Raw genomic sequence first — 27,581 nt, 5'->3', positions numbered from 1 at the left:
GAGGATGCCCTTCACACCTACACCATCCCCATAGCTTGGGAAATTTTCAGGAACATGTCTAGAGAAGATGACATCAAAACTCTTACTAATGACCTTAGCCCATCTGGCAGTGAAGAGGAGGAGCAGAAAGAGGAACTTGAGAAGGAAGTTCATGAGGAGGCACAAAATAGTCAAATAGAAGAAGAAAAAGAGGAGAAACAAAAAGAAGAGGAGAAACCAGACAAAACCACAGTTGAACCTAAGGCAGAAAAGAAAACAGCATCAAAAGCAGAGAAGAGGAAGAGAACAAAAGCTGAGAAAAAGAAGCCCAAGAAAGCTCAGAAAAAGACTGTCACAGGAAAGGCAGAGACCCAGCAAGAAAAAGAGAAAACACCACCAGAGACAACAGAGACAAAAACAGAAACAACAGACACATGAAAAACTGCAGAAGGTGAAGAAGAAAAATAGTAGGAGGAAATATCCCCTGAAACACTGGAAAGGGAAGCAGCAGTTGTGCTTGCTACATTAAACACTCTAGCTAAGCAAAAGGGAAAAAGAAAAAGACAGACATCAATGTATTTCAAAGCTAGGAGGAGCACCAGGATTAAGGTGGGCAAGCCCTAGCCACCATCAAAAAAACCCATTATCATTGAGGATGCACCTATTGTAACAAGGGAGGAATCTCCCTCCAAAATCTCTATCACTTACGAGAGAGGGAGTCTAAAGACCTCCACCTGGAAGGAAAGGATCAAATTGATGGACTCCAAGGCAGTCCTACAGGAGGCACAAACATCTCTATAGGAGACACTGGCCAAGCTCAAAGAAAATGAAAAATTGGAAAAGAAGGCAAAATAACAGTCACAAGAGGAAGGTAAGGAAAAAGAAATACCTGAGCCAAGCCCTCAGCCTAAGTTAGGCTCCTATTACAATCTTCTAGAAGGTGGGAAGATCATCCCACAAAAATTTGCAGTGCCTCTTTTCTTTGAACTAGAAAAGGAGAGAGTCACGACCCACACCTAGATGCAAATTGCCAAATCTAAAGGGGTCGAAGATATAGGGCACATGGAAAACAGGTTAAGGGAGATGAGCAGAGAGTTGGGCATGGTAAGGCACACAGAGAGCATTAGAAGAGCCCAACTACAGGAAGAAAATGAATTGTTGAAAAAGCAGTTACAGGAACGGGAACCTCAAGGGGGAGACAAGCTGCCAATCTTGGAAGGGTAGCAACAACAAGAGGGACCCCGGGCAGATAGTGAGGTAGCAGAGAAATAGCAACAAGAAGAAGAACCACAAACAGATAGTGAAACGCTGATGAAACAGCAGCAAGAAAGAGAATCTTAGGCAGCAACTGAAGTGTTGATTTTGAAAAAGCAGTTGCAGGAAAAGGAAGCCCAGCTAGCCTACATGGCCAGCTGGGCAATGGAGGCCTTGCAGTGTAGACAGCCAGCTAGATTCTATGCACTATATCTCAAAGACTAGTGGCTCCAATTCTAGATTAAAACATTGGCCTAGAGGGGCACAATCCCATTTCAAGATTATGGCTCGTTTATGGATTTATGTGATCATAGTTCAGCCATAGATAAAGCCAAGCTAGCAGAATTTTACATACACAATATGGCACTTCCTGACATGAACTTATGGGATCCAAATGTTGCATTGGGAGACCTACAGCTCATGGCTATGGCTTCCTAGACGAGCCATGAGGAAAAGACAACAGTGGAAATTCAAAAGATAATGGCAAAAGAGCTAAGTGAGCCCTTGATGATAAGGGCAGAACTAGCAGAACCATTGGCTCTCATCTATGCCCATGAACACCTTGCAGCCAATCCCCAAGTTCTCCCTGATTATGTTGACAGGCAAGCACAAGCTATTGCTCATTTTGAAGATATGGAGAGATTGTTTGGCGATGACTGCCTTCATGCATGCATGAGAAGGTGGAATACATTGCCACATAGCTTAAGGATCAGGGAGTATCACTCCCCAAATAGAATGAGGGAGGCCATGAGGAGAGTACCCCTATACAAACACTCAATGCAAAACTTGAAAGCCAACTGGATTGGTCTTAAGTTTAGTCCTCCACTACTGTTAGGACTGTTGGAAGGAGTTAAGGAGGAGGAAGAACAGAAACAATGGGAGGAAGTGGATAGGAAAACAGGTTTCCATGACAGAGAGGAAGACATCACATTAGAGGCTTGGGATGTCAGGGAAGCTGTTAAAGCTATTAAAGATGAATAACTGGATTAATTCCTCGGAGGATGAGCTACCCATTCAGCAGGAGGGTGATGATGAGCCCCATAAATGGGTAACTATATGGGCTCATTCTGCCTATTATTTGCATTTAATCCACCATTATCAATAGTTTTGTGCATGTTTTTGAATATATTTATGTCAATAGAGTGAATGGGGATGGTCACTTTGCCATGTAGTCTAATGAGTGTTTATTGTAGATTTTTTGGACAATTTTGGACAAGGACTAGGAATTTATGAGCAAAATGACAACCAAACTCAAGGAAACAGGGATGAGGACTTATAGGAGGGGTGTCTCCTTCATTAATGACCCCTTCCTCGAATTCTTCATCAACATCTCGGAGTACAAAGGCCCACATTGATGATTCCAAGGGGCAGCCGAGCAAGTCAAGTAGGGTTGCTATTATCTTCAGTTCTAGGCAACCGAGTTCCTTAAGTTTAGGAGGACTGTTGGGAGTCCCCACTTGTATAAATAAGAAGGCTTCAAGCCTCAGTAGGTTAGCCATTTCATAGTATATTTTTGCACTTTTGTGTAGCTTTGTACTCAGCTCATTTTTGAGCTCTTTTGGAAGACAATTTTGTGATGTAACTCCTATTTTTTTTATAAATGAAGATGAACCAAGTTTTGAACCAGCACTGATTTTTTCTAGAGGGCTGAGGCTCTTGGGTTAGGGCCCAACCCAAGCTGCCCAGCACCTCCTTTGTCTATTTATATGCTTTTTCTTTCATTCATGAGATTATTTCTGTTGTTTAGGTTAATATTGCTTTGTTAAATTAGGTTGCTTTTGATGGTTAGAATAGTTGCTTTTGCTTCAAGTTGCTTAAGTAGTTTGCTGCAGTGATAGAAAAAGATCCAAAAATTCCACCAACAAGTATTGATCTCCCACTCCCCCTCCTTGGGACCATGATTTGAGGTCAGGGCAATACTGCTGCCACCAAAAACACAGTTTTTGCTCTTCCAATGCAACTGCTAGTGTGATATTTCGAATTGGAGAAGTTAATATTATTTTGGATTCACATGCTCAGATCATTTCATGTTCATTCGCCATGGTTTTCTTGAATAATTTTCTATTCATAAAGTACTATTTGGCATTTTTCTAGTTTTAGGTCATAATTTAGGTTAAAATAGACAAAACTTTGTTTTTTGGTTCTTACTTTGGTCAGTTTTGAGAATTAAGTGTGCAGAGCTCTTGTAAAACATTCCAACTCATCATTCCTCCATAACACAACCTGTACCAGTTCATCTCTCAAGATTTCCCCCACTCATTCGCCACATTTCGCCAATCTGCCCTAATTTCTACGTTTTCCATAAAATTTATCTTTTGTCCTTTGAACAAATCCAACCATCTCCTTTGGCCCTGATCTTCTTTAACAAATTATAGACCCCTCAACACCTTCATCGAACCTTCATTTCCCCTTTCCCATCATTTTTCCACCTTCAAACCTCCAAAAACTACTTTTGGCCTCCTCCTGTAGATCCTCCCGTAGAATCTCCTATAGATCCCCTTGTAGAATCTCTTGTAGATCCCCTGCAGCCTCCTGTAGAATTTCTTGTGAGTGATTTTTTGAAGTCTGGTCACAATAGTAGTTTCTATCTCTTTTTTTGCACAAGTAGGGTTAGTGGGTAAACTAGGGTTTGCTAGGGTTTGCGTTTCATTTCAGTTTTCCTTCTCTTTCTGCAAGTAGAATAGGCCCTGTAGAGTTAGCTTTCTTCCATCACAGTAAAATCTTCTTCTGAGAACTCATAGAAGTTGGCTTAACCTCCTAGCGAACTTGTGCCAGTTGATCAAGTGACAGCCTGCAATAAGAGATAATACTTGTGCATACAGCATTGGCGCTTCCAAGTTTGTTACGAATTACCGGGTTGATAAAAGTAAAGAAGGAAGCCCTAGGAGTTGCAGCATTATTGCTGCAATACTAGAGCCCACCACTCTTTTTGGTGCCATTGCAGAGGAAGCGTCAGAGTATTTTGTGATTATTGTTTTTCTTCTATCTTCTACTGCAACATTCTGCTAAGTAGATTATTTAAGCAAAAGTAGAGTAGTTGTTTCATTTCAATTCTGCAAAAGTAGATTAGACATTTCCTTCTTTCATTTCAATTCTGCAATTTCATTTTAGCAAGCATAGATTAGACATTTCCTACTTTCATTTCAATTCTGCAATTTCATTTCAGCAAGCGTAGATTAGACATTTCCTGCTTTCATTTCAATTCTGCAATTTCCATTCCATCAAAGTAGATTAGTCATTTCCTGCTTTCATTTCAATTCTGCAATTTCCATTTCAGTAAGATTCATTTCAGTTAGTTGCAAGTTGTTGGTCAATCCATTTCATTTTTGCAGGTACAAGCAGAAAAAACACAAAAATCACCCAAAAAAAGAGATTTCCTTTCATGCCTGATAGGAACAGAGACAATTCAAGAAAATTCCTACCTAACACCCCCACCACATCACTGAGTCACCCTTCTCTCTTTTTTGGTGGTAGTGATCTAGAAGAACCTATAGGTGAACCTCCAGAGATATACAAAGATCCTATAACAAAAGAAGAGCAAGAAACCATTCCTCCTTAAACCATGGCTGAAAACAGAAACGTTAGAGGAGATGGGGAAAGAATAGAAGGTGCATTTCCTATCCGAGAGACCAATGGGGACAAAAAAATGAAAAACATAAGTCCTTCAGCCTTACCTCACTTCCATGGACTGACTACCGAGGATCCTGATACCTTCTTGTTTGAATTTGTTGTTCTCTATCGAACCTATGACTATGCAGAAGACGAGCAGAAGTTGAAACTGTTTCCTTCCACCCTCAAGGATGCAGCCTTACGTTGGTTCATGGGGTTACCTGGAAATAGTATCACAACTTGGGCTCAGATCCAACAAGCCTTTAACAACGAGTACCGGGACTACTATAGGTCAAAGGATACCAAGGAAGAAATCTTCCGAATGACCATGGGAAGTGATGAATCTTTAGAAGACTATGAAGAAAGGTTTCAACTCAGTTATAAAAGGGTCAGGTGCACACTTGACCATGAATCTCTGAAGTTGGTTTTGCTTAGAGGAGTCCCTGAAGACCTTCTAGATACCCTCCATTTGTTGGCTGGGGGAGACATCTACCAACTACCCTATGATGACATCAAGACTGTTTTTAGAAACCATTCCAGGTCAGCTAGAAAGAGAGGTAGGGAAAGTCAACCTTTAGCCAGTACATCCCCATCCAGTTCATCCCTTAGAAACGAACTTGAGAATCAGCTAGAAGATTTCAAGAGTGCGATGAGGCAGACTCTTGCCATGAAAATGGATACCCTGCATATCAAAAGGAAGCAAGAGGAAGCGAGAGGGCTTTGGCCATCTTTTGTCCCAGGTGCACTAGAAAGCATCCTACGAATAAATGTCCATTGCACTCTATAGAAGTGTGTTTAGTCTGTGAAGAAGACCATCCTACGATTCAGTGCCCTTCCTTGCCCGGAATTAACACTGCATATCAAAGGGTCGAAGGAGCCACTGAACCACTCTATTTCATGAATCAAAGGAGGCCACATGCACCTAGACCTTACCAGCAGGGAATGCAAGGGACATCCCAGACTTATTACAACCCCAATCAAGCCACTTCCATGCCTTCTTGGGGTCGCCCTGCTCATCCTTCCTGGTCCACACCCCCTCCTCAGTCGTATCCTCCTCAATACCAGGCTCCTCCGGTTGCTCATTCGTTTCACTCTTATGCTCAGCAACAGCCTCAGTGGAATGCACCTCATCAGGGGTGGAAGCCCTAGTACAACTCTCCTCCCACTCTTTTTCCTCCACCACCTGCTCAACCACAACCGTTACCTCCTGCTCCACTGAGACAACCCCAAATACCTGCTCAACCGAACCCGAACCTCAACAACAGACAGGCCCAACAAGTATATAGTGGAGAAACATCATGTCCAACCTATGCTGTGGAGATTCAGGAGATTAAGCTATGATCTAGGAAGGTTATCCTAGATAGCCAACCTCATCCTAAGGAGGATGAAGAAGAAAAACAGGAAAGCGAACCAAAAGTCACTCCACCCTTTCCTGAGAGACTAACTGGAACCACACAACCGACCCCAGAAGAAACTGAACTTCTGGGAGAATTGAAACAATTATGTGTAAAGATACCGCTTCTCCAAGCCATAAAAGATGTGCCTATATACAACAAGATGATCAAGGAGAAGTGCTTCAAGCACCCAGGTAGGCGCAAGAGAGATGCCCCAACTATCAATGTCATAGGACAACTGTCCGACCTGATGTTGGGGTAGGTAATCTGTCTGAAATATCTAGACCCTGGGAGTCCTGTAGTCGATGTCCACATCAATGGCACCATAATCCCCCATACCTTGATTGATTTAGGGGTTGTTATTAATGCGATGACCAGGGACACTATGCTCAAACTCAACCGTCAAGGTTCCCTAAGAAAGACCACAACAGTACTGCAGTTAGCAAACCGCTCCACTGTGACCCCTGAGGGAATTGTGGAAGATGTAATGGTATCTATTGATTCCTGGGAGTACCCTGCTGATTTCTTGGTTCTCCAGCCAAAGGCAAAGCTCATCGGGTATCCTCTCATTCTGGGAAGGCCTTGTTTGGCTACTGCGGATGCCTACATCAATTATCGAGCTGGGAACATGACAATCAAGAACGGGCATATGTCCAAACAGCTAGTCCTATATCCTCCTGCCCAACCTCTGTTAGAACATGATTTAACCCTCTAGTTGGAAGAGGAAGATGAGGATGAAGTCTATTCCACAGCATTGTGTACAGTAGAGGCTACCATGGAGGGACCACAAACTGAGAATGACCTTATTGAAAACTTGATTCAGAATCCACCCCCCAGTGTGTTGCCATTAGAAGAGTTGGTGGAAGAAACCTAGGCCAATCCTGTAGTTGATCTCTGTGTGGCTGATCCGACCTCTCCCCCAGTGAAGAATGTGGAATTCAACCGAGAAAGAACCTTGAGGATCAACTCATCCCTATCCACCTCTTAGGAGAAAGAACTGTGTAACTTATTGGAAAACCACTTGAATGCTTTTGCTTGGAACTATAAGGAGATGAAGGGAGTCCACCCTTCAGTCTATACTCATCAAATTTAAATCAATGAAGATTTTAAACCAGTTAGGAAGCCTAATAGGAGGATGAATCCAGCCTTTAAGGACATTGTCAAAGAAGAACTGCAAAATTTGTTGGACGCAGGATTCATCTATCCCATCTCTGACAGCGAATGGGTCTCTCCTTTGGTGTTAGTGCCAAAGAAAAGCGGGAAGTGGAGAATTTGTGTAGACTATCAGGAACTGAACAAGGCCACCAAGAAGGACCATTTTCCTTTGCCTTTCATAGATCAAGTGTTAGATGGCCTGGCAGGGAAGAAGTTCTTCTCCTTCCCAGATGGGTTTAGCGGGTAAAACCAGATCCAAATCAGCCTGGAAGACCAAGATAAGACCACTTTCACTTTTCCTTGGGGTACTTTTACATACTTGGTCCTTCCTTTTGGGTTGTGCAATGCTCCTGCCACTTTCCAGAGAGCAGTATTGAGCATATTTGTTGAACCGGTTCATGATTCTGTGGAAATCTATATGGATGAATTTACCCCTTATGGTTCTAACTTCCAGGAAGCTCTGACTAACTTGGGAAAAGTTTTAGCCAAATGCATCAAAATGAACCTGTCCCTCAACCCTGAAAAATGCGAATTCCTGATGACTGAAGGGACCGTGCTAGGACATACAATTTCTCAACAAGGGTTAGAGGTGGATCCCAACAAGATTGCTATCATCCAAAGGGTCCCACCTCCTCAAAAGGTAAGAGATGTTCAGAGTTTCCTAGGCCTAGCAGGGTATTATAGAACATTCATCAAGGATTTTCGTAAGCTAGCCTCTCCATTGTTTGGCCTTTTGGGAAAGATGTTGACTTCATATGGACTGACCACTGTCAAGAGGCTCTGGATACCTTGAAAGGTAAACTGATAACTGCCCCAATCTTGAGAGGTCCAAACTAGGCCCTACCTTTCCACATTCACACAGATGCCTCGAACAAGTGATAGGAGCAGCCTTAGGGCAAGTTGAGGAGAAGCTATCTTATGCCATATATTTTGTCAGTAAAAACCTATCCAAGGCAGAACTAAACTATACTATAACTGAAAAGGAGCTCCTAGCTGTAGTCCATTCCCTAAATAAATTCAGACACTACATCACTGGCTATCAAGCATTCGTACACATTGATCATGCTGCAATTACATATTTGATGAATAAACCGGATGTAAATGCCCACATCATTAGATGGTTGATTTTATTGCAGCGATTTGATTTGACCATTGTTGATAAGTCAGGTAAGGAAAATGTTGCTGCTGATTTTCTGTTTAGAATAGATCTGCCTGCAGGTGAAGAAGGAATGGTGGATGATCAAATGCCAGATGAACACCTATTCGCTATTTCAGTACTCTCTCCATGGTTTGCTGATATAGAAAATTATTTGGTTTCTGCACAGTTTCTGCCACACCTTTCCTCAAAAGAGAAGAGCAAGATCGTGAGGAAGAGTTCCCCATTCACTTGGATTGGGGGCGATATTTTTAAACTTGGCCCAGATCAGATTTTGAGGCGATGTGTCAGGGAGGAGGAAGTTTTTGACATCCTCCCAACCTGTCATGATGGGCCCTATGGGGGCCACTTTGCAGCAAAGAGGACTGCCTTCGCAGCAAAGAGGACTGCCTTCAAAATTTTGCAAGCAGGTTACCATTGGCCCACTCTTCATCAAGATGTCAGGAGATATATCAGCCAATGTGACCGATGTCAAAGGATGGGGAAACCTACTCCAAGGGATGAGATGCCCCTGCAACCTCAAGTGGGTTTCGAGGCATTTGAGAGGTGGGGCATGGACTTTGTGGGTCCAATCAACCCTCCTTCAAAATAGAAATCTGACATCATTGTGTGTACTAATTATCTGACAAATGGGCAGAAACAAAGGTGATCAAGGCAGCAACAGAAGAAAAAGTAGTTGAGTTTATGAGGGAAAATATCTTCTACAAATTTGGCTATCCAAGAGAGTTAGTCACAGATTCAGGGAGTCAGTTTACCTCCAATCTGGTTGAAGATCTGCTCACATATCACAAGATTAAGCACAACACTTCCACCCCTTATCATCCGCAAGCAAATGGACAGGTGGAAGTCACTAACAGAGCTTTGGGAGGAATTTTGACTAAGGTAGTGAACAACAACAGAAAAGATTGGTTAGATCGATTGGTTGAGGCCACCTGGGCCTATAACACCACTTGGAAAACCACCACAGGGTTCACACTCTATGAGCTTTTCTATGGGAAGAAGGCTCTGTTGTCAATAGAATTTGAATATAACACATTAAGGATGGCAGCTCAACTGGACCTAGATCTCAGCCATGCACAAAAGGAAAGATTGCTTCAGCTAAATGGATTGGATGAATAGAGATTGCATGCCCTTCTCCACTCAGAGGTAGTCCAACTTCAAAGAAAACTATGGCATGACAGACAACTCAAAGAAAAACAATTCCAGCAAGGAGATTAGGAACTACTATATGATTCAAGATATAAAAAATTCAAGGGAAAACTGAGGACAAGATGGCTGGGACATACAAAGTAGAAAAATGCAATGACAATGGTTTAGTCCTGATCTGGACCATTGATGAAGAAGCCATCCCCATGCTAGTCAATGGGCATAGGTTGAAGATCTACAGGAAGCCCCTTTCCAAGCAAGAATTCATTGAGAATCTTGGTAAAACAGTGTTGGTAGTGGAGCAGGTCTCTGCCTCCACTCCACCCACACCCTGAGCTGAGAAAAAAAAAAAGATCCCTGGGTGAAAACATCTTGGAGGCATCCAGGGCAGGTAGTGAGGGTGAAAACCTCCTAGAGGCGCCCCAGCTATCTCATAAAACGAGAAAAAAAAAAAACAAAAAAAACTAACTTCTTTTGAATGCATTTGCAAATTGCAGGAGGGTCACACAAGGAAAAAGGACATGACCAGGCTGCATATACCCTTCATAGTCCATTCATCCATCTCCATTATCTTTTCTCAGGCCTTGGTCTCACTAGTCCTGAAGATTTCGCATCCTACAGGAAACTCTGTGCATTCTACAGGAGGATCCTGTAGAAATCACAGAGAGCTCAAAATCAAGTTTAGAAAAGAATCCGAGGGCTAGAAATTTGTTCAGAAGGCCTATGGACCTCCCTGCCACCATCCATCCTCCTAATTCTCCATTCCATCCCTGCACACCCACATTTCCACTTGCTTTTTCTTCCCTGCACACAAGAAAACACAGAATTTTGTTTCTTTTGTTTTTTTCCCAAAAAAATATAATGAATAAAACAGCAACATTCTTCACTTGTTCTTACCTGATGCCTTCCAGCTATTCTTCCTTTCATTCAGAACCTTCTTCAGCTATCTCTTCAGCCCCTGCTCAAGCATCAACCTGAAATTTCAGAGGGAGAAGCAGCTACAGGAAATCCTGTAGGATTCCTGTAGCAGTTGATCCCTTTAAAAAACAAGCTCTAGAAATAGGGTCAGCGCAGCCAAGATGTATGCAACATGCAAGGAGCAGAGCCTGATCGAAAAATCACTAGCATAAGCCAAAGTCTGAGCATGCAGAGCACCAGCAGCAATAACAATGAGAAAATGAAGTGCCAAAGTCTAGCATGCAGAGCATAGCAGCGACTAACAGGTAAGTGGCTAAACCTATTCCTTGGTTGCATGAATATTATTTAGGAACTACATAAACTATTGGGATGGCCATGATTAAATGGAATCGGTGGGCAGCTAACTAGCCACCCTCGTTCAGTTCAAAACACCCTCGTTGAGTTCAAATAAGCCTCGTCCAATTCCAACCGCAGTTCAAATACGCAGTCAGTATGTGTGGCCCATAAACTCAGGAAGAAAAAAACTCAGAACCGGTAGTGGTGACAACGTATAACGGGAATAATGGAGGTGATGGCGGTTAGGCGACATGAACTACCATAATGGCACTGGAGAAGGACCAACGGTCTGGATGGGGATAACGTACCCCTCCCGCCACCTCACCTCGTCACCACAGATCACGCCATCAGCTTAAGTACAGTGTGGTCTACGCCTCCACCGCCTTTTGTTTTCGTTTGCATCAATGAGTTCTCGACTGCAGCACTCACCTACCACCTTCAGAACAACAAACCAGTCGTTTTCTGCCAGTTTTTCAAAACCCTCCTGCCTATCGGGTTCTACAGGAGCACTATTGCATTCTACAGGAGCAGGAACACCGTCTACAGGAGCCTTTCTACAGGAAGGCCCGAGAGCAGCTCTACAGAGGAAAAATTCGGAATTTTTGTCAAATTCGAGATTGAAAAGAGGTAGGCTCGGAAACCCACTCTGCATGTGATATATCTGTACAAGGTGGTGGATTAGAAGCAAAGTATTGGGTTGAAAAAGAAAAGGAAAGAGAACTTAAAATTCTGCCTATGTTTTCCTGAATTCCATACAGTCTCTCCATTTTCTTCTCTGCGCTCAAAAATCTATTTTTTCTTTCCCTTCCTGTATTCTCCTAAAAAAAAGGGGATGCAACCATAGAAACCAAGCTTGTGAAAAAAAGAATTTGCAAGTTTGTTTACAATGTGAAAAAGAAACGTTGTGTTATATATTCTCTATTCTGTCAAAGTATTGATTTCTTCCAAAAGCCAAGAAGTAAATTCAGGTTGAAAACAGTTTGAAGGGAGAAAAATTGCAAATTGATGTTGTGAAAAAAGAAGAACACGAGAAATTCCCTCTCTGGTTTCAGAAAGACAAACATCAACCACTCCTCTGTTTCCAGTTTTGAAAATTGTTGCCTTCTTCCTCATCTGAGCATTTTCAGAAGTCACTAAACACCATGCTAGGAGGTTTTATGAGAAAGGAGCCTTTGAACTCCAGCAAATTGCATGAGCATGCAGAATTGGTGGCCCTCTTCACCAGGGAAAACTGGATGCCTTTCTTTGAGAGAATTCATGGATATGATGAGGAGGTGACAGAGGAATTTTTATTGTCCTTAAGGCCACATTCAAAAACCCAGGCTACAGTCAGTTTCAGGGGTCTGACCCTAGACCTTACACCAGATTTTATCAGCAGAATCACAGGTCATCCACTTGGGATCCCCTAGAGCAAAGAAGAAAAACCATTAGGACAGGTTGCTAAAAAGACATTTTTTCAGCCTGATGAACATCCTGTAGGGGATAAGAATGGGGTCAAAAGGACAATATTACCTCATCCATGGAGTGAGGTCAGCTACTAGATCATGAAATATATCTCTTGGGAAGGAATATTCAGTATATTTTATGGTTATCACTTTAGGTTATTGCATGAATTGAGATATGGGATGGAACTACCTATAGCTAGAAAACTCAATCTCCCATATTTCCTCCTCCAATCTCTGGTAGAATGTGGCACCAAGTTTAATGCAGGGGTTCCAGACCAACTAGCCCACCATGGGCTGAACAAATTGTTGGTATAGGATGCCCTTCACACCTACACCATGCCCATAGCTTGGGAAATTTTCAGGAACATGTCTAGAGAAGATGACATAAAAACTCTTAGTGATGACCTTAGCCCATCTGGCAATGAAGAGGAGGAGAAGAAAGAGGAACTTGAGAAGGAAGTTCATGAGGAGACACAAAATAGTCAAATAGAAGAAGAAAAAGAGGAGCAATAGAAAGAAGAGGAGAAACCAGACAAAACCACAATTGAACCTAAGGCAGAAAAGAAAATAGCATCAAAAGCAGAGAAGAGGAAGAGAACAAAAGCTGAGAAAAAGAAGCCCAAGAAAGCTCAGAAAAAGACTACCACAGGAAAGGCAGAGACCTAACAAGAAAAAGAGAAAACACCACCAGAGACAGCAGAGACAAAAACAGAAATAGCAGACACAGGAAAAACTGCAAAAGGTGAAGAAGAAAAACAGCAGGAGGAAATATCCCCTGAAACACTGGCAAGGGAAGCAGCAGCTGTGCTTGCTGCATTAAGCACTCCAGCTAAGAAAAAGGGAAAAAGAAAAAGACAGACATCAATGTATTTCAAAGCCAGGAGGAGCACCAGGATTAAGGTGGGCAAGCCCCAACCACCATCAAAAGAACCCATTATCATTGAGGATGCACCTACTGTAACAAGGGAGGAATCTCCCTCCAAAATCTCTATCACCTACGAGAGAGGGAGTCTGAAGACCTCCACCTGGAAGGAAAGGATCAAATTGATGGACTCCAAAGCAGTCCTACAGGAGGCACAAACTTCTCTACAGGAGACACTGGCCAAGCTTAAAGAAACTGAAAAATTGGAAAAGAAGGCAGAAGAACAGTCACAAGAGGAAGGTAAGGAAAAAGAAATACCTGAGCCAAGCCCTCAGCCTAATTTAGGCTCCTATTACAATCTTCTAGAAGGTGGGAAGATCATCCCACAAAAATTTGCAGTGCCTCTTTTCTTTGAACTAGAAAAGGAGAGAGTCAGGACCCACACCTGGATGCAGATTGCCAAATCTAAAGGGGTCGAAGATATAGGGAACATGGAAAACAGGTTAAGGGAGATGAGCAGAGAGTTGGGCATGGTAAGGCACACAGAGAGCATTAGAAGAGCCCAACTACAGGAAGAAAATGAACTGTTGAAAAAGAAATTACAGGAACGAGAACTTCAAAGGGGAGACAAGCTGCCAATCTTGGAAGGGCAGTAACAACAAGAGGGACCCCACACAGATAGTGAGGCAGCAAAGAAAAAACAACGCAAGAAAGAGAATCTCAGGCAGCAAATGAAGCGTTGACTTTGAAAAAGTAGTTGCAGGAAAAGGAAGCCCAGCTAGACTGCATGGCCAGCTGGGCAATGGAGGCCTTGCAGTGCAGACAGCCAGCTAGATCCTATGCACTATATCTCAAAGACCAGTGGCTCCAATTCCAGATTAAAACATTGGCCCAGAGGGGCACAATCCCATTTCAAGATTATGGTCCGTTTATGGATTTATGTGATCATAGTTTAGCTGAAGATAAAGCCAAGCTAGCAGAATTTTACCTACACAATATGGCACTTCCTGACATGAACTTATGGGATCCAAATGCTGCATTGGGAGACCTACAACTCATGGCTATGGCTTCCTGGATGAGCCATGAGGAAAAGAGAGTAGTGGAAATTCAAAAGATAATGGCAAAAGAGCTAAGTGAGCCCCTGATGATAAGGGCAGAACCAGAAGAAAGATTGGCTCTCATCTATGCCCATGAACACCTTGCAGCCAATCCCCAAATTTTCCCTGATTATATTGATAAGCAAACACAAGCTATTGCTCATTTTGAAGATATGGAGAGATTGTTTGGCGATGACTGCCTTCATGCATGCATGAGAAGGTGGAATACATTGCCACATAGCTTAAGGATCAGGGAGTATCACTCCCCAAACAGAATGAGGGAGGCCATGAGGAGAGTACCCCTATACAAACACTCAATGCAAAACTTGAAAGCCAACTGGATTGGTCTTAAGTTCAGTCCTCCACTACTGTTAGGACTGTTGGAAGGAGTTAAGGAGGAGGAAGAACAGAAACAATGGGAGGAAGTGGACAGGAAAGCAGGTTTCCATGACAGAGAGGAAGACATCACATCAGAGGCTTGGGATGTCAGGGAAGCTGTTAAAGCTATTAAAGATGAAGAACTGGATTAGTTGCTCAGAGGATGAGCAACCCATTCAACAGGGGGGTGATGATGAGCCCCAGAAATGGGTAACTATATGGGCTCATTCTGCCTATTATTTGCATTTAATCCACCATTCTCAATAGTTTTGTGCATATTTTTGAATGTATTTATGTCAATAGAGTGAATGGGGATGGTCACTTTGCCATGTAGTCTAATGAGTGTTTATTGTAGATTTTTTGGACAATTTTGGACAAGGACCAGGAATTTATGAGAAAAATGATAGCCAAACTCGAGGAAACATGGATGAGGACTTATAGGAGCGGTGTCTCCTTAAATAATGACCCCTTCCTCGAATTCTTCATCAATAGCTCGGAGTACAAAGGCCCACATTGATGATTCCAAGGGGCAGTTGAGCAAGTCAAGTAGGGCTACTGTTATCTTCAGTTCTAGGCAGCTGAGTTCCTTAAGTTTAGGAGGACTGTTGGGAGTCCCCACTTGTATAAATAAGAAGGCTTCAAGCCTCAGTAGGTTATCCATTTCATAGTATATTTTCGCACTTTTATGCAGCTTTATACTCAGCTCATTTTCGAGCTCTTTTTGAAGACAGTTTTATGATGTAACTACTATTTTTTTGATAAATGAAGATGAACCAAGTTTTGAACCAGAACTGATTTTTTCTAGAGGGCTGAAGCTCTTGGGTTAGTGCCCAACCCAAGCTTCCAATCACCTCCTTTGTGTATTTATATTCTTTTTCTTGCATTCATGAGATAATTTCCGTTGTTTAGGTTAATCTTGCTTTGTTAAATTAGGTTGCTTTTGATGGTTAGAATAGTTGTTTTTGCTTCAAGTTGCTTAAGTAGTTTGTTGTAGTGACAGAAAAAGATCCAAAAATGCCACCAGCAGGTCTTGATCTCCTTTCTCCCTCCTTGGGACCATGATTTGAGGTCAAGGCACTACTGCTGCCACCAAAAACATAGTTTTTGCTCTTCCAATGCAACTGCTAGTGTGATATTTCGAGTTGGAGAAGTTGATATTAGTTTGGATTCACATGCTCAGATCATTTCATGTTCATTCACCATGGTTTTCTCGCATAATTTTCTGTTCATAAAGTATTGTTTGGCATTTTTCTGGTTTTAGGTCAGAATTTAGGTTAAAATAGACAAAACTTTGTTTTTCGGTTCTTGCTTTGGTCAGTTTTGAGAAGTAAGTGTGCAGATCTCTTGTAAAACATTCCAGCTCATCATTCCTCCATAACACAGCCTGTACCAGTTCATCTCTCAAGATTTCCCCCACTCATTCGCCACATTTCGCCAATCTGCCCTAATTTCTGCGTTTTTCCATAAAATTGCTCTTTTGTCCTTTGAACAAATCCAACCATCTCCTTTGGCCCTGATCTTCTTTGACAAGTTATAGACCCCTCAAAACCTTCAACAAACCTTCATTTCCCTTTTCCCATCATTTTTCCACCTTCAAACCTCCAAAAACCACTTTCGGCCTCCTCCTATAGATCCTCCTGTAGATCCCCTGCAACCTCCTGTAGAATTTCCTGCGAGTGATTTTTCAAAGTTTGATCGCAATGGAAGTCTCCAAAAGGGTACTAGGGACTTCTTAGGACCTCTCCACACCTTTCTCACCATCTGCAAAAGCCAACTCCATCTTCCTTTGCCACCAAACCTCTACACAGCCACAACCAGTCAAATCATAAGCATAATAATTCCACATAAAAATACTCAAAAGTACAAAAAGATGATTTCTTCTCATTTCTCTTCAGAAGTAGCTTGAATAAATGCAATTTACCTTTTTAGTACTCAATGGCACCCATCTCAATAGTTTCCATCTCTTTTCTTGCACAAGTAGGGTTAGTGGGTAAACTAGGGTTTGCTAGGGTTTGCGTTTCATTTCAGTTTTCCTTCTCTTTCTGCAAGTAGAATAGGCCTTGTAGAGTTAGCTTTCTTCCATCATAGTAAAATCTTCATCTAAGAACTCATAGAAGTTGGCTTAAGCTCCTAGCGAACTTGCGCCAGCTGATTAAGTGATAGCCTGCAGTAAGAGCTAGTACTTGTGCATACAGCACCGGTGCTTCCAAGTTTGTTACGAACTACCAGGTTGATAAAAGTAAAGAAGGAAGCCCTAGGAGTTGCAGAATTATTCCTGCAATACTGGAGCTCACCCGATTTCATGGGAGCATGAAAGCTCCTGCACTTCAGATTCGGACGAAGAAATAGAGCGATGGCAGAATCAGCGGCACGAAGTAACAACGCTTAATTGCAACATGATGATAAGATCACTACGTTGCATAACCACAGAGATAAGGGATCTGCCTAGGTATGATAGGTTGACAGCAGTGGATGAATTTCTGAACAAATTTGAGAGCAAAGTACAAGAACAGCAGCGTTTTAACGCTTTGAAGTGAGCACTATGTGCTATGTCCGCAAGATGGTGGGGTACGCATCAATGAAGCATTAAGGACTAGCGCGGATGCAGAAGAATGATGCGCCTATGATTTGGAAAACCCCAGTTACAGATGAAAGTCAGTTACGAGGGGTCTAACAACTTATGCACCCACCTTTCCCGATGGGTACAAACATATGACATGCAACTCGCCCGAGTCACACCACTCCCAGGATAGAGAAGGAACACAACGCAGCGGTAGGAATGGCAAAGTGCGCCAAAGGTTATCCACGAAGAAGCATTCGATAGGGTGTGTGAAGTGTTGAACAGGGTTCACCAAGTTAGATGCACTGACTAGGACCTGTGCGTACTAGCACTTTGATGGGCCTACTGAACCATATGCAAAACCCTGACTGCGAAAACAATTCCAAGGTGGCGTAATGAAGTAAGGACTGTAATCTTTGAGGAGCATGCCAAGATGAATCCACACATAATTGTACCCGAAAGTGTGATAGTGCGTGAAGCTCAGGAAGAAGAACTCACACCGTTATGCGAAGTAGAACACATAAGGCTTCAGGAAGCCATTCAGCAAGGGAACCTTAGACTTCGTGAACTTGAAAAGGACTGGGTATGACTAAGGAAGAAAATCATTTTGATGGATTCAGAAGTCAAGAGGCTGGAAAATGAGATCAAGCGAGCATGTCTCATTGATAAACCAAGGATGGAAAGGCAAGGTGGGGATGATCATACTAATGAATTAGAAGACTGTCACCGACAATTAATTAGTCCGCTGCCATGGTTGGGACCGCATATCACCAAACGCAGTAACCAGGGGAGCGCACTACATATAGTAGAGTGCGCGGCGCCAACTGCCACAAGGACAAATGAGGATTTTCTATGGACTATACTGGAGGGTGAGATGGAGCCTCGCACAGGTGGTGCGAACACTTGACTAGCCGTAGGAAGAATAGTCTTAGCACTATAGGCAGCTAAAAGGGAGTGCGGGACCATAAATTATTCTACTTGGAAGCTGCGTGCTCTGACAGGTGCATGCAGGAACAGCCTGTCAGAAGGTTCACGCCTACACAGGTGGGGATGTGCTGCCGTGCAGGTAGGCTGGGGAGTGACCGTTGGTGTCACTATTCATGATGGGATGTCCGATTTGAGGCCGAATGGAGCGGGCGTCGAGCATTTAAGACAACAGTTATGGGCAAGATTTCAGAAAATCTGCCGCCAAGAAAGCATTAATGGCCCAGAATTGGGGCAATGGCCAAATTTGAATTCAAAAGGTGTTATAAAACTCTAAGGGATAGCCACAAGACAACATTTTTTCACTTGAGACTTGAGTGGCTGAATAGAACACAGAATGTTGAGCACCGAGCAATATTATAGCCCCTAAGTTCGCGAAAAACTACATACAGTGTAGAAATGATGATGGCCACTAAGGATGGGTTGGGAATTGAAGAAGGAACTTCCGACGAGGCCGTGCCGACCCCCATGGTCCACGATGTTCCTAAAGGCACTGGAACTATGACAGAAATCCCCAAATCCCCCTAGATGCTGAGATCAAAGAAAGATATGCAGGTAATGCGACCAGTACGCATGTCCCCGAGGAATCCAGGTCTCCTGATACGTGTCCCATTGATGGGCCCCTCCTCTCCTTGAACCACCCAACCTTGTATCCCTTAATGGCACAAGTTATCAATGGAAGAAAAAGGCAAGGCAGTTACCATTGAAACAGATGAAGAAGAAGCGGACTTGGAGGCTCTGATTGTTGTAGTAGAGGAAGAAGAAGATGTGGAGGAAGACATCCAACCGTTGCGCTCTGCAGTGAAATTGCCCGAGTATGTCCCTCCGTGAAAAGGGAAAACCAAGATACCAAAGGATCTGGATGCAACAAAGAGTGCACTCCAGACCCCGCTCCTCCCCGATGGAATTACTTTTGAGGGTTCGCTCCTAGGACGCATGCCCACTCTGAAATTTGAAGACTGGGACCTTGCGGATAGTGAGAAGTTCCCGCACTTAGATACAGTGAGCCTAATGAAACCGAATACGAAGGGGCCGATGATAACATTAGAGCCGCGAAAATGGTTGCGCAGTGTGGAAAAGGTCAGGTTGCTTCATCTGCTATGGATACCACATTTTCATCACGTGCCCATCACCATTTTTGTCATCAGGTAGCTGCTTTTTCTGGTGCATGGTGGGTACTTATGGCTGGAGGAGCCTATTCCCATCACAGCATATCTCATGCACATGCTTTCTCAACTTCCTTGTAAGGGAAAGGACCCCGCGATGATAGCAAGAAAAAGCATCGATTTGGCTCTCACGGAAGCCATGAAGACAAAATATAAGCTCGAGAAAAAAAAAAGAGGGGTTATGCTATCACTAGTATAAAGGATAAAGGGGTGCGCGTAGCCACCCAACTCCTGGCCGGTAAAGTAATGAGAAAATGTCGCACCGATGAAGTACCAGCACCAGTGGTTGTGTTGGCCGAATAGTGTGTAGAGGGAGTCCAGTTCAACTAGGTCGAGTTCCTCTGTGAAGAATTTTTGCTCAACTGTTAGGAGGCCCAGGAACAGGGTAAGACCATCCACTACATGTGGTTTCTCTTATCCATCTTGCTGGTAGGAGGAGAACTGCCGGAGGATAGCCAGTTCCCAAGCATCGACAGAGACCTACCAGAGGCCGCAAAGTACACTTCGCTCTGGCCCACCAAGGATGCGTAACAGATTCGCGATACCAAGATTTTTTGGGTGCCCATGGAGGCAAGCATCTGAATGTGGATTAATAGGAGGCCACACCTATCCCCCACAGTGCACAACAGTTTGCAGAGTTTTGCAGACTTTAAGGCAGACATGCATAATATCTACATCAAGGTGCGAAAGGATCCGGTGCAGCAATGGACAAAGCTCCCATTCATAGCCACTAACAACGCGATCTTTACTGTGTTAGAGACATGGCCTCCTGAGTAGCGTGCCCCGGATTTGGCAGAGTTGGAAAAAATGGTAGCGCAGAAAAGAAAGGATGATGCCAAGTTGCGCGTCACCCAACTAGCCGAGAAAAGGTGGAATGAAAAAGTGGCAGCCGAGGTCAAGGCAGTTCACGAAGTGGCACAAGCATCTGCAGAGCAGAAGAAGGTCGTCGAAGCAGTAGTAGCAGTGCAGACAATAGGGGCCGCTACAGTGTAGGCAGAGTAGGGCCAAGCAGTGTCTGCAGGGCAAGAGGTAGAGGACATGAACCTTGCAGAAGAGAGCATGGACCCAAGAACCACCTTGACTCAACTCAAATGGCCACGCGTCACAGAAAGATCGGCTCCAAGAAAAAAGGTCAAGGCCTCAAAGCTGGCCATCAACCCGATCACTTTAACTAAAGGTGATCTCTATGACATCGGCAAGAAGGTTCGCGATGTCACCAATGAAGTGCTCCAAGAGTTTATGACAAAGCAGCAGACTGTTTTGGGGGCCCTAAGGGCATAGCTGCAGGAACTACAGGTGCGGCCCCCGCAGGAAGGTACCTTGTCCACCTACATCACAGCAGGGATGTCAACAGCAGAACAGATGCTACACACGAGGATGGCCAATACCATAGTATTACCGGAAGGGGCACTAGTAGCAGCAAATGAGACCCACGGAGCTGCACTTAATAGGATCAAAGGACTTGGCCTCAATTTGGCTGCCCTTCTGCAAGAAACATTGTACCAACTGCAGGATGGGATAACAGTAGAACTCTGCGCTAGGGAGGGCCATGCTCTCTAGGTTCTGAGCGGGTAGAAGATAAACATCGAACATCTCAGCTTGCAGCGTGATGAACTGGTATCGTAGAATCAACGGTTGGAGCAGGTGGTAGACGACGCTTGCATATGAGTCCTAGAGCTGGCCATCCCAGCCGATCTACCAGTAGAGGAGCAGATCCACAGGTTGGTGACCAGAGTCCACGAAGCTAAAGCAGAAACAACAAAGGTTCAGCTAGAGCTGAATCTTCAAATCGCCGAGCTGCAGTTGAAGGTGTAGCCTTCCACTCCCTCGAAAGTTAGAGAACAACGCACTAGCGCTATCAAAATAGGGATGGAAGAGATTGAAGGTGCAGTCTACAACTATACCAACATGTTGGAGCAGGCGTTGGAGGTCCTCACTACGTTGCAGGAGAACCCCAACATTCAGCGGCTGGAGACTGAGGCATGCGAACTCCAGCAACAATATGACAGTATTAGAGGGACTACGCAGACAGTAGTCCTTACTCAGCGTCTTGCAAGATTGCAGCAGGCCAGGGCTTTAAAAGAACTGGTGGACGCGGCGTGCCACAAAGAAGCAGTTCTAAAAGTGCGCGTCCAGCCATAGATTGATGAGGCCTTCACCATCACGGCAGATATCGAAGGCAAGCTCGCACATATGCAGGGAATGTACGCATTGAGGCAGGGATGTACTCCTGACATGGAGGCTTCAAAAGAGCGAATGAAGCAGGTTCAGCAAACCACAAAACAGTGCGCTGCGAACCTTCGAGTAGCATGGGACCAGCTAGAAGGACTCCATGCGAAGATCACCGGTCCGACAGAGTGACTCGAGGGTGAGTCATGATGTTTGAGTTGGGGGTCTGTTGGGCATGGAATCCCCCCACGGCATGTTTTTGGGCTCAAAGCCTAGGTTTTGGTCAAATAATGTTGTAAGACTCTGCGAACTATGGCCGCGGAGCATGAAATTTATGTTGAGTCATAGGGTTGTCTGCCCTAAGTTTTGTAATGTAGTGTCAGCCTACCCATGGTCCGCAGACCATGGGATTGTATAAATAGAGTGAGGCTCTAAGTTTTAAAAAGGAGATAGATAGAGAAATGAATGAAGTCTAGAAGATAGCGAGCATAAAGTGAAAGTCTAAGTGCTTTGGGTCGTAGGAGTAGGAAGAGGCTCTACAGCTGAGTGCACAGAGGCCTAGAAGAGTCTGCAGCTAAGTGTGCAGACCCCTGTAGATGAGTGCACATGGCGGAGTCAAGTCTATAACCAAGGAAGAAGAATAATAAAGAGAATTTTGATTCCAAATCTTGTGTATCTATTATTGTGCTATTTCCTGTTTAATTATATTGTTCTCTTTATCATGCGCACTTATATGAATGTTGAACACTGTTAAATATAACTAGACACATACAGATAAGCTAAGTGATCACTAATAATGATTTAATAATAAGGAATTGGGTAATAACACGGATCACGCATCAAGCAGGGCTGCATGAAGGCAGCATCGCAGGCTGCGAGGTACTGATAGATGTGCGTAGCGACGTGCGCAGGGTCAAACTGCGAACCAACGAAAATCATCAGACATCTCTAGCGTGCGAAAGCCTCGTTCTATCACCCTCCCATACTACTTTAGGTGAGACCTCAGTCTACGCTCCACGGACTGTTCTCGAAAGGGCCAGTAGTACCAGGATTTGTTTGGCTAAATCACCTCTGAACCTGGGTCAGGCCCCTAAAACCCAACAATGTAGGTAAGGTATTACTTATTAAAGTCAAAAGAAAGGGATTTTTCCATAATTAATCAGTCATTTCATATCCACTTTGCACTCCCTGGGATCCTGGACAATTGATTAAAGTTAACAAAAACAACAACATTAATTATGGAAGTTTGACAGGTCCATCAATCACAATGGTAACAAACAATGTTTTGGCGGATATATGTACTAGTTCACACCACTTCCCCAACTGTATTTCGCACTCAGCTGGGAATATCGTTGATGAATCTTGCTAAAAGAAATATCAGAATGCGATGTTGACATCATTTACATCCAAGAAGTCCAACATAACCACTTCTCTAATTTTTCCATCCAGCGCTACTCCAACTAGGTTATGAAGGGTTGTTTAAAGAAAAAGGAAAGAGAATATTACATTTCAACAATGGATGGTTGTGCAACCTTTTTTAAAGTGTATAAATTTACAGGGGTGGGTGGATGGATTTAAGTTACAAAGATAACATTGCCCCCTACGTGAAAGGCACAAATTTATAAAATCCAGCTGATTCACTTTAGAAAACGGTGCACAACCATTAACAATTGAAATATAACATTCCCTCTCATTTTATTTAAACAACCCTTCCTAGCCAAGTTTGGGCAGTTTGGATGGAAAAAAATAGAAAAGTTGTTGTGTTGGATTTCCTAGAGGCATATTATGTGAGCATGGCATTCTGATATTTCAGCAAATTTCATGGGTAGTATTCCCAATTGACAAGGACGGACAATTTGGGAATTAGTGTGAAGTAATATTTGGGAATTATTGTGCATTATTTCTTATTTTAAGCTTTTATAAATGTATTTATGAAAATAAAGAAATCATCAATGTTTAAATTAAATTGAATATATTTTATTGCTTACTTATTTGTGTAAACTAATTTAGATTCATTTAATTTGGGATCTATGAAGACTCTGGAGGGATCAAATCTTTGGAAGTGCAAACCTCTTTTTTAGTGAAAAAATGAGTAAAGGTTTGCAGCTCTAGAGATTTGATCCCTCCTGGTGCATGATAGATCCAGAGTTAAGATGGATCTAGGGTAGTATTAATAATAAATTATAATTTTTCCCCAATTTTTATTATTTATTTTTATATAAAATTAACTTGACATATACTTTATTTGTTTTCTTATAGATGGACAAAAATGTCTTATGAAAATGAACATTTTACACTTGAAAATTCAAATTCTACTTCTACTTGAGAAATTAAATATACAAAAGAAAACAGAAAAGAAAAATTAAATTGAAGGAATAAAAATACCACATGAAACAGAACCCCAAGCAAAGCAATCACAGATCTATCGACGTAATCATCGAATCTTTTGGACTCTTTTGCTACAAACATTTGAGTTGTAGCTAAATTTAACTATGAAAATATATCATTTAGAGAAGCAACCATTTTACTTTTGCGATGGTGGTTCATGCGTCCTCCAAGCGATTGGCCAGACTTTGCACTGGTCGTCAATTAGGTCCTCTTCTTTTATTTTCATAAATTTAAATATGCCAAAATAGCAAAATACATCATAGATCCAACGAACGACTGCAAACAGACATTTTATTAGATATTAAATATTTCATGGAAGTTTGATTGTGAAAACATACACCAAAATGCAGGAGAGCAATAGAAGAGTTTATCATACTTGTGACACATTTATAGATTGCAAGGTCTAAAAAATTGGACCTCATGAGCCCAATAGATAGTATGGGTCTAAATAATGAGCACAAGTAGGGGCATGAATATTGCAGAAAGAGATTTTTAGAAAGTTGTCTATAATAATAATAATAATAATAATACAAAATTTTGAAAAGATTGTATATAGAACTCAATTCACAGTGAAACAAGCTTACCTAAATCCAAATCTGAAGCATACCCGAGAGAACTTCCACTATTTCAGAAAGACTAAAATATAAACACAGATTATGAGAAATTTATTGAAGAATGATTATCATTAGATATCCCACTTAAGGGCCCTTGATCCAGAGGCTATGTGGGATGGGTGACCTCTCGGGAAGTCCTGGTTACCGGGTGCGAACCCGAAAGTGATGATTGACGCTATGTGATTCATTTCACTAGTTTCAATCCCACTTCTTCACCCCTGTGAGCATCACCTGATGCAATGAGTGCTAAGTGAACTATTCAAAAATCATGAGAAATTAGTGAGTTACGCCTACCTCTCATGGAAATGGTTATAGATGAATGACTTACTTAACGCAGTGGAATCCCAAAATGATATCTAATATAATGCACTACGGAAACCCCTTAATACTTAAATGATTATCATTTTTTTCATATCCTTACATTTGTTGATCAAGGATTACATTAAAATACTTTGGGCAGAATGCCATGAGCTACCAAAACTTCAAGATTACATTACATTAAATTACTATGAGTAAAACTTAGTAAACATAACATTACATTACATATTACATATTAGGTTGTAGAACATATTTCCAGCACAATAAGATGAAGATTAGAATTGTTGTCCTAGATCTATCTTAACTCCGGATCTACCAAGTTTTGAGATCAAATCTCTTAAGATGCAAACCCCTCAGAATTGACCCCTCTAGGCACTTGGAAGATCATTAGTTAAATGGATGTAGGCTGGTTTAATTCCCCTTTTAAATAGGTTATATTCCACATGAATACCATGGGCCAATACTAGTGGTCCTCAATACCATGGGTCGCTTTTATTTTTATTATTATTTTATTCTTTTAGGATTATTTTTACTTTTATCTCCATTTTCATTATTTTATTTTATTTTGACCTTATTAAAATGTTTACATTAATTTGTTTACTTAACTAATTTTTTATTTTACTTTATTTTATTTTATTTTTATTTATAGGACATTCCATTACATTAGATGACAATAAAATAGAAATATGTTTAACCATTTTAATTAACCATAGTCAACTTGTTATACATTTTGGATTTTTTCTCCGCATATTTTTAGGTGGGATTTTTTCTCTGCATATTTAATCAATAATTTAATATCCTCATATATATATATATATATATATATATATATATATATATATATATATATATATATATATATGTCTATATATATACATACATATATATATATATACATATATATATATATATGTATATGTATATATGTATATATGTATATATATACATATATATATGTATATACATATATATATATGTATGTATATATATATATATATATATATATATATATATATATATATATAATTTGTTATTATTTTTTAGTACTTTTATAATTTTAAGGTGTTTAAATTTTGTTGGACAAGTTAATATTTAAATTGTATTTATATCGTATTATTATATGAAATATATTGTATAATTTTATTTTACCCTGATGGGGATGGAATATGACAATCGATGGAGCTCACAGAGGGTGGGGCACGAACCACCCCACCCAATCCCAAGATCATTAAGGGGGAGTGGCATGGCCTCACCCTCTTATGCATCATTTCTGTAAGGATCAACCATTTGTGCTCATGGCGTACCAACCGATAAATGGACCCATCTCGATCCTTCTATGACTTGGTGGTTTGATTTATTAAGTAAAATGGTCATCGATGATTAAGGAAGGGGTTCTAGTTATCACTACATGCCAAAATTTCGTACACTTTAGTGGGGCGGTCTCTAGAAAGTGGAAATCTGATTATGGAAACCCATGTGGAATGGAAAGTTTTAGCTTTTTATGTTTGTCTATGTTGAAAAAAGCAGCAAATTCTTGATTCTTGTAGCTCAAATTAAAGGCACCTCGGTGAAGAAAGTTTTGCATGTCTGGAGTTTAGGATACATAACAGCCTAGAGCCACTAGATTGGTTTGAGTTATACACAACATGGAGCTAAGAAAAAGTATTCTTGTACATATATATTAAAGGGCACGAAAATTCTTCTTAAATGAAAATTTTAGGCAATCCTAGGTTGATTGTTCATTTTAGTGTGCCTTTTTATTTAGACTAGTTTCAGGAGTGTCCTGGGACATTGCTCTCAATTTCTGGAGGGGTCAAGAAAATCTTTGGTTGACCAGTTTACTAGCATTATGACTGGGTTGATTTTCCATTGTCTCCTGGGTTTTTTGCCTTTTGTCCTCACGGTTGGGCAGTGGGTCTCTAGTGTTCTTGGTGCTGGCATTTATGCTACCCCTTGTTTCGAGTTTTATTATCAATTGGAATAGTGTGGTTAATTTTAGCCATATTTTATTGGAGGAAAGTGGGCGGGGCTAGTTTTGTTCGATTCTCGGCCTCACTTAGTAGCAAAGGACATTGTTTCGAGTGGGTTATGAAGGGGAGGTAATTTCCTTTTTCCTCGCATATGTTGGCTTATGTGGAGTGACTAGAATAGTATGCCCCGACAATGTGGTCAACGCCATTGAGGTGCTAGAGGAAGAGTCTAGACCAACCAATTCTGCTCTAAGATGATGACCCATGAAGCAATAGTTGTTTTCCATGTGGACAGCTCGCCATCCACTTAGCATTAGGGGATTTTTGAGGTCTAAAATGGGCCTCCTAAGGAAATTATAAAATAATAGTGGCAACAATAAAATAAGATTAGATTACATCATCAAATTTTAGAGGGAAAAAAGACAACTATTTTTTCAACCTATATTTTCAACTTATATCTATATGGGTTTACTCAAATTTCAAGCAGAAACACTCGTTGGATGCAAAATTTGATTCCTCATCCAAGGAGTACCCGTGTTTCTTACTTTCGTTGGACTTTGCTACATGAAAAATGAGAAATACATGAAAAATGTGATTGCAATCACGTTTTTTCACGTATTTCTCACTTTTCATGTAGTAGGGTCCATTGAAAGTATGCAGCATGGGTACTCCTGGGATGAGGA

This window comes from Pinus tabuliformis, chromosome 3_2 (assembly GCF_031772625.1).
Source record: "Pinus tabuliformis cultivar Carrire ecotype Pingquan chromosome 3_2, CPIR1, whole genome shotgun sequence".
Classification (NCBI taxonomy): domain Eukaryota; kingdom Viridiplantae; phylum Streptophyta; class Pinopsida; order Pinales; family Pinaceae; genus Pinus; species Pinus tabuliformis.
The sequence above is the reverse complement of the archived record's forward strand: the minus strand, read 5'-3'. Positions refer to the sequence as shown.